The following is a 9,877-nucleotide window of genomic DNA, read 5'->3' as shown; positions in this document are numbered from 1 at the left end:
CATGTAAATAGCATACTTGGACAGGTGCACGAATCTCATATGGTACTCCCACACATTCAGGCTACCTTGCCTCAGGCTCTCAAACTCAGCAGCACGGGTTGCCTTAGTCTCGACATGCAAGAAATTATCAATGAAGGCATCGTCAAACTCATTCCACCTTGCTGGAGGGCTCCCCTCCTCACGGGACTCCTCCTATAGCTCAAACCAAGAATATGCCACCTCTTTCAGGCGGTAGGAGGCCAACTCCACTGCCTCTATCTCAGTAGCACGTATAACTCGGAGAGTCTTGTTCATCTCATCAATGAAGTCCTGGGGGTCTTCCAATGGGTTAGTACCCGTGATTACTGAAGGATCTAACTGAAGAAACCCGTTCACCCTGGAACTAGAAAAATCCCCTAGTTGGCTGGAAGAAGTAGGAGCAATATTCGATCTCTGGGCCTGGGAAGCCACTATCTGAGCCAACATCTGTATGGCTCCCCTAAGGTCCCCATCAGAAATACTAGGACCGGAAGCTGGGGATGGAGGTGGAACTGGAATATCAGTTGGAGGAATCTATACACCCTCAGTGGGCGTAGGAACTGGTGTAGTCTGAGCATCAGTAGTAGATACAGACAATGTAGTAGTTGGGGAATTATCCTCACCCCTAGTGTGCTCAGCCGCATCACCAAGTATAGGATCAACCGCGACTCCTGGGGTGACATTGGCTCTCTGGGCAATTCTTGCCTTCTTCTTAGGTGCCATGAACTGAAAATTAGAGCAATGCACAAGTTAAAGGAGGAACAGTCTTACAATCAGCTTTATCACATGATCTAGAACATCAAAGAAGGGTGTTATTCTTAAATGCCCAAGTAGCCTCCTAATTATAGATGTGGTCGACAACACACCGATAAGAAGGACTCTCCTAGACACTGCTCCGAGACATCCTAGGACACTTTAAAACCTTAGGCTTTGATACCAAGTTTGTCACACACCCAAACTCGGGGAGCGCAACTGGTGCTCAACCGAGTGAACCCGGTCAAGTAAGCATGTTAGATAATTTCTATCCAAACTCACTTATGAATAAATAGAATACATATTTTCGTTAATTAGACAATAAGGAGATCATGTATACAATACCAATTCATTACCATTAGTTACTTCATTTAAAAGTCTCAAATTACACACATTTTCATGGTCTGAAGTGGAACAAGTAATTCAAACACAACATAACTTGTTTGCCTTCCCCAACACTAATATACAACTCACACTATGTCTACGGAGCCTCTAATAGATACAAAAGAGTACTAAGATAGTGCCGACAATAAGGCCCCGGCTATACCTCAAACACAATACACAAGGAACAAAAGATACATGACCCTAAAATGAAGCGGGGCTCACCAAGTTAGCTGGGAAGAGGGTGTACCGCTATCACTGATCAATGTCTCCTGCTGTAGAACCACCTGCATCCATTGAAGATGCAGCGCCCCCGGAAAAAGGGATGTTAGTACATATGTAATAGTACTAGTATGAATGACAAACACCCTCTAAATAGAACGATTAATAATACAAGCAAGAACAACCATAATATCAGTGGAAGCCTCAAACAACATCAAACCTCAAGTTAGGACCAATACAGTGTTCAAATAAATTTTCATATCTTAAGTTGGGAGATCTTTAGTACCAATATGCCACTATTCACAATACCACCGTACTTTTAGCACGGAGTCCGATCACGACCCAATCGTCTAGGCTGTCTCATTCGAGACATCAATTTCTATTATAATTTCCAGCACAATCACCACCATGTGTGCGGCATAGCGTCCGATCACGACCCGATCGGCTAGGCCGTCTCACCACAATGATGTGTGGATCGATATCATCCTTTTCTACCAATCATCTCAATTCATACTTCTTTCACATCTTTTCAATTCATTGGAACTAGTGGCCACAATTATAAAATCATTCTTGGCACGTCAGTCGTATTTAGTATTTCATGCTCACCTTTTTCACTTTCAAACATCATCATCATCAACAACAACAAGGCGTTTCAAATCAAGGTTTTTAGTATACATGTCGGCAATTAAGAGTCTTAGGCACATAGAGATTTTTTACAAAATTTAGCATAATAGCCTTCGTTTGTACTTGACTTGGAGTCAAAATATCTCTAATGCACAACTCATACTTTGAACACATTCTCAAATGATAACATAACATGATAAAAGCATTTGGGACACATATTGAACATATATCTTCCAACACAAGTTTATTCGGAATAGCCAATTTTATAATGAACAACTTGGGACTTACATAAATTACATGAATATCGTGAGATTCAATTCTAAGAGAGGAGTTTAGCCAACATACCTCAAATTCATCCCTTAATGATACTACAACGATCCACTACACTAAGCAACTTCAATATACAATAACAACATCCAATGAGACCAATATTAATAATAAATTCCATAATTTAGGCTATTTAGGCATTTTATCAAGCACCTAGTAGCATGAATCTCTAAACCTCTTAACCATAGAATTAGTTCATCCAACTACTACCATTTACCAATAATTTATCCCACCATTATTCTTAAATAATTCATAACTTCCAACATCACATACATGACCATCCATCCACACCCAACCAACAAAATTCTATCAAATAATCACCTTTCGATCTCTACAATGGTTATGTATTTAAATTGGGAACTTATGGCTTCCAATCACCATACCATAAGTTTCAATACTTAATTCATACTCATATTCCCATAGTATATCCATACATGTAAGTCTAAGGGTGTAGGATTACCTTTTGGAAGAAATCTGGCAAAACCCTCTTTTGAGTTCTTGAAGAAATTTATTGAAGATCTAAGTATTTTATGTATAGATTTCATCAATACTAGTGTAGAAATGATGGAATTTCATACCAAGATAATGGGGATTTCTTACCTTGAAGAAGAGAGGAGTTGGTGGTCTTGAGTGAGTGGAAAAGAGCTCCAAAATCCGTCCAAGTAAAGTGGGAAAAATGAACCCCGAAATTGTATTTATAAGTCCAGTTTTTTGGGTTTCAGATGCTGCACCGGATGCTATGGCAGCACTTCACTGCCAACCCTTCTTTCGGATGCGGCCTCGGATGCTTCGCATCCGCAGTTCACTCCTCTGCCAGCCTTTGGTAATTTGGTCATAACTTCTTGTAGAAATGTCCAAATGACGAATGGTTAGAAGCTAGAGTCGAAGATCTTTCATTTGATAGGTTGTCCATCACATAAATCATTATATATATGTATATACTCTCTTCCTAAGTTAGGTCTTGTGCCAAAACATAACAAATCGATCCGGAATGACCTCAAATTTTGCACACAAGTCGTAAATGACATAACGAAACTATTCAAATTTCCAAAATCGAAGTCCAAGACCAATACATCAAGGTCAACTCTCGGTCAACTCATAAATACATGGCTATTCATCAACGCATAAGTCTATCCCGACATTTTGAAACCACGAGTTTTAGGTGAAATATTTACGGGGCCTTACAAGTTTATGACTTGTACTACCGGTTTTTAGAAATCATAAGTTGTGTAATAAGATTCTATTTCATAATTATTAATTTTTGGTCAAATTCTTCTATTAATTCAGTAAGTGTTAGGCTTACCTAGTCTTAGAGACTAGGTGCCGTCACGACATCATACGGAGGAAATTTTAGATCGTGACACTCGGGCTCCAAACCAAATATGCACACAAGTGTAACAATATCATATGAACTTGCTCGCACAATCAAATCACCAAAATAACATTTAAATCTACGAACCAATCATTAAAACGAATAAACTTTCAAAGTGAAACTCAAGAACACTAGAATCACGTTTAAGTGTCCGGATCATGTAAAATCGAATTCCGAATTGAACCAAAATTTTGCAGACAAGTTTCAAATAACAATACAAAACTATTCTAAGTTTTAACATCAAAATCCGAACCCGTTATCTAAGAAGTCAACTCTCGATCAAACCTTGTAATTCTTCAACTTTCAAAAATGCTAGTATTTGGCAAAATGAGTCAACACAAGTAAGGGACTTTCGAATTCATTTCCGGGAATACGCCCAAGTCCCAAATCACGATACGGACTCATCAGACCGTCAAAATACTTATCCGGGTCCATTTACACAAAATATTGACCGTAGTCATCTCAAGTCATTTTAATGACAAAAATTCACATTTTCTTAAATTTTTCACTTGAAACTTTTTCGAAAAAAGACACGGACTGCGCATGCAAATTGAGAAATGCTAACCGGAACTAGTCAAGGTCTCGGAACACGGAAATAAAAGCTAAAACTCAAAATGACTTATCGGGTCATCATAGAGGAATAATTCAAAATTATGTAATTAACTTACCATTATGTGCTTCCAATAAGATATTAGAAGTAATAAATTAAAAAACAATTTAATACTCTAATTAATTACTAAAAAAGATTAATGAATATAGCTATTTGCAAATTATTACTACTAACACTAATTATTAAATGAGGTTCATAACTCACAAATTAAAAAAATATTATTATCAAACGAAATAAAGTAAAAAACAAGATTTGAAGAGAAAAATATAAAGAATTAAATAATGAAGTTCTATCAAAAATTAAAACCTGACGAATTTTTGGATGAAATTAAATTTACTTTTATATCATGATATTAATGTTTGATCTCAACTTCTGAATCATGATTAAGGAATGGAGCTTTTGACGAGTTAAATAGTTGTTCATGAATTTTTGACAATCTAACATACAATATTATATCGATTGACGAGCTCGTGCACAAGGCGTTGGGCATACCAAGCATACGTTCCGGACGATTGAGACAAAAGTTTTATAGGATAAGAGCCCACATATAATCTAAGAGTATTTTACGAGTGTCTAGCCCTGAGGCCATTTCAATTTTGCCTAACCCTTATTTGGCAAGTGAAAACAAAATTATTACGATTCAAGAGCAATCTCAATATTTGAATAAATTATTAAGATTATTTGTTTATGTTGGAAGTCTTGATATTTAGGTTAAGAGCAATCAAGATTTTATTTTGTAAATTATTTTCTTATTTGAATAATGTAACATGACCATAATTGTTTTGGGGTATAACATAAGTATAATTCATTCGATATTATCTTTGAATTCTTTAATTTATCTACACAAGTAACAATTTTCTTTTTATTAATTGTTTTGTATAATATTTTAAGACTATACTAAACAATCAAAATAAATAACAAAAAAAAAGTTAAATACAACAAAGCATATTTTTTTAATTATTAAGCCAGCTAAATAGGATCAACATTCATCGCTTTTAGGAATTTACATATTTTTAATACAAACATATTATTGTCTAATACTATATGATCTTTTAAAAAGTTATATATTAACTAATATGGATATACGCGCAAAGCGTATATCAGACGAAAAGAAATAAGTGAAAGATTTACACACAAATGGATTTGATTTGTTTTTGATAAGTTGTACTTGACGAAATAAGCATTCTTTTCCATTCTACAAAACCACATGACAGAAGAAAAAACACCCGAGCACAAGTGAGAATTTAATTGTAAACGCACCCAAAAGTACATCTTCTAATTTGTAGACACCCCAAGAAAGTTGAGGACAAACAATATACAACTCAATTGGGTATAAGAGAATTCTTGGTCAACGTGCTTTGGTAGCCCACTTCATAATACGATTACTGCAAGAGAAAAAATGAAAAAATAATATAGGAAGAATTGATAAGTGAAATTTGTCTTTTGCATAATACTAAAGTTTCCTTAAGAATTTGAACATTTTTGGCTCAAGTACACTGACGAAGTCAGAAATTTCATTAAGAGTAACATTTAATATATGTATATAAAAAAATTAATTTATATACGCAATATAATTTTTATATACCCAGTATAATTTTTCGATGAAGGGTAATCAACTAATTACCCTTCATTTCATTATATTGTATGTGGCTACGCCAGTGACGATGATGCAAATAAATTTTACGTACACGCACTATCAAGTCATTAATTTGTATATATTATAGCAAGTAACTTAATTAAAAATCTTAACTTTTTATGGTGGGTTATCCGTAGATATCTTTCGGTTAATCTAATCGTGTAAAAGAAAATTATACTGTTATATATCTATGTATACACATACACGTTAAACTCATAACTTATATATATGTAGGAAATGGAGGAGTTGGAAAAAGCAGTAAGAGGGATGTATATTACTATCCAGTGTCCACAAGTCCGGAAATCTTCATTGTACATGTATAATACTATAATGTATTTGTCTTTTGTTTTGAGTATAAGTACTTATGAAGACCAATTCTATTGGTTTACGGATCCAAAGGCTGGCCCTGCATTTTGTTGGGAAATGTATTGTAACTCGTTAAAAGTTTATGTACAAATATATGTCATGCATCTATTGGTTTGATATAAATACTTGATTGTCACGACTTGACAATAGTGGGTTGCTCTAGTGATGAGCACCCTCCACTTCCAATCAAGAGGTTGTGAGTTCGAGTCACCCCAAGAGCAAGGTGGGGAGTTCTTGATGGGAGGGAGCCGAGGGTCTGTCGGAAACAGCCCCTCTCTACCCTAGGATAGGCGTAAAGTCTGCGTACACACTACCCTCCCCAGACCCCACTAGTGAGATTATACTGGGTTGTTGTTGTACTCGATTGTCACGACTCTATTTTCCTCTCTGTAGGGTATCGTGATTGCACTTAGTCTCTAAGACTAGGTAAGCCTAATAATTTGCGAAATCAATGAGTAACAAACTGAACTCCCATCTCAACACATGATATATAAATATAAAAATGCCATTCAATAATTACAACTCCCAAAATCCGGTGGAAACAAGTCACAAGCTTCTAAGAGCAAATACTAAGTGTCTCTATACATCAGAGTCTAAAGAAAGATAAGGAATACAACATAGTAAGGATAGAGGGGGACTGCAAGGTCTGCAGACGCTGGCAGATATACCTAGAAGTCTCCACGTACGGTTTGGCTCACTGGTATCTGGTCTGGTGGAAAGAACCTGGATCTGCACAAAAGATGTGCAGAGTGTAGTATGAGTACGCCACAACGGTACCCAGTAAGTGCCAAGCCTAACATCGGTAGAGAACTGACGAGGTCAGGTCAGGGCCCTACTGATTTTAAAAAAAAGTAAGGCAGAGGATATAATAATATTTTAAAATGACTGAGAATTTAAACAATAAGAAGTTTCAGAAAATATCAGCACAATAAATAGAGGTACACAACAGGGGCACTCCCGAGGTACCGCCTCGTAGTCCCAAATGTAAAGATGCAATACATGGGGATCTCCCGAGGAATCACCTCGTAGTCACAAAGTAAATATGCAGTACATAGGGATCTCCCGAGGAACCGCCTCGTAGTCCCAAAGTAAATATGTAGTACAGGGGGGTCTCCCGAGTAAACGTCTCGTAGTCCCAAAGTAAATATACAGCAGGTATACAGTTAAAAATTTAATTCAAATCAAGGAAAGCAGGTAATTCAACTAAGCATGTTGCACAAAATACAAGTAAGAGTTAAGGCATGTAGACATGCGATGCTAGACTAAATATGATCACTACATATGCTAAGGCAACTCAGTTAATGTATTTTTAAAAGAAGACAACTCAGTTAATGTATTTTAAAAGATGACAAATCAGCAATAACCGAATTTTTCATAATCAACACGTGTACGCACTCGTCACCTCGCGTATACGGCGCTCACATATCATAAATTGTTACAACAATACCAAATCCTAAGGAAATTTCCCCCATACAAGGTTAGACAAGTCACTTAACTCAAATATCGTTCAATCAATCCGTAAGAATACCTTTCCCTCGGTTTTCCGACTCCGAATGGCCCAAATCTAGCCAAAAGCAATTTCATAACATGAATACAATTACAAGAAACTAATTTAAATCATAAATTTACGACATTAGCAAGGAATCGAAAAATCACCTCAAAAAGTCGACCCGGGCCCACACCTCATAATCGGGTAAAAGTCACAAAATACGAATACCCATTCAACCGCGAGTTCACCCATACTAAAATTATCAAAATCCGACATCAAGTCGTCACTCAAATCCCCAAATTATACTCTCCAAATCTCTAGCCTCAAACTCCCACATTCTACCTTAAACACACATAATCTAGGTGGAAAAATTAACGAGGAAACAAGATTATTGATAAAAAATAAGCACAGGGGACTTATCTCAAGAAATCCCTCGAAAATGCTCTAAAAAATCGCCAAAACCGAGCTCAAATGTCTAACAAATTATAAAAATCCCGAGCCCTTGAATTAATAGAATCTGCCCAGGCTTTCCGCTTTTGCGGACCAAATTCCGCTTCTGCGGTGAAGTCTCTGCATCTGCGGAATTCACTTAAATACCAAGGTTCTGCACTTGCGTGCAAATCTCCGCATCTGCGGATGCGCTTCTGCGGTCCCTCGTCCGCTTTTGCGGAAGCCTCCCCAAGCACTCGCCCGCTTCTACGATCGATCCCCCGTAGAAGCGACTCCGCTTCTGCGGCCCTCTCACTGCACATGCGATCACTGGCCAATTCCCTTAGTCCCTCACTTGCACCCCATTGCTTGCACCTGCGGGCTCTCACCTGCGATCAACCTTGCGCAGGTGCGATTACACCAGAATCAGCCCAGTACCACAAAATCTTCTAAGTCCAAAAATGATCCGTTAACCATCCGAAACTCACCCGAGGCCCCCGGGACCTCAACAAAATATACCAACCAATCCTAAAATATCACACGAACTCAGTAAAGCCTTTGAATCACATCAAATAACGCTAAAAACACGAATTACACATCGATTCAAGCCTAATGAACTTCAAAGCTTCAAACTTCTACATCTGATGCCGAAACCTATCAAATCAAGTCCGATTGACCTCAAATTTTGCACACAAGTCTTAATTGATATTACGGACCTATTTCAACTTTCGGAATCAGAATCCGACCCCGATATCAAAAAGTCAAAATCATTCCATTTCTAACTTTCGCCGATTGACGCTAAAATGACCTACGGACCTCCAATTCAACATCCGAACACACTTCTAAGACCAAAATTGCCCTACGGAGCTATAGGAATCGTCAAAATTCTATTCCGGAGCCGTCTTCATACAGTTCGAACTACGGTCAATTCCTATAATTTAAACCTCTATTTTAGGAACTATGTGTCCCATTTCACTCCGAAACCAAAAATAAATTTTCTCGGCAAGTTACATAACCACTAACTGAAATAGAGGGAGCAATAAATAGGGGATCAGAGCTAATTCTCTCAAAACAATCGGCCGGATCGTTACATCGATGCAATTAAATTCATACATCCTTCTATTCTATTTACGCTCCGAGTACTATTACAGAAATTTGTTGGAATAATTTATGCAAGTGGAGCAATGGCATCAATAGTTGGAGTTATAATCTAAGACCCTCAAAAACTACCCTTTTAGGAGTACTATTCTTACCACAACTTCTTTATGTTGTTTGTAGTGTGCTGGATTTGACCTTCATCCTTAGATGGAACTTAAATCTTGGAATTCCTAACTATTTTTTCGTCATAGTGGAAGAATGCACAAGTAGAATTATCACAAGATTTAGATGGATCCCTATGATTGTATTGAACACAAGATTATGTCCTGTGGGCATTGAAGGGACATTTTTTGCTTTGTTAGTGCTCGTTTGGTCTGGGATAAGAGATAATTAATTTTCAGATTAAATTTGAGATGAGTTAATACCTCGTTTGGTTGGGATAAAATAGCGGTATAACTAATCCCGAAATTAGTTATCTCATGATTATAATACTATTTTAATCCTTATGGAAGAATGTGATAACAATCCCAGGATAACTAATTTCAGGATAAT

This window comes from Nicotiana tabacum, chromosome 15 (genome assembly GCF_000715075.1).
Source record: "Nicotiana tabacum cultivar K326 chromosome 15, ASM71507v2, whole genome shotgun sequence".
NCBI classification, from domain to species: Eukaryota; Viridiplantae; Streptophyta; class Magnoliopsida; order Solanales; family Solanaceae; genus Nicotiana; species Nicotiana tabacum.
This window is presented reverse-complemented; position numbering follows the sequence as displayed.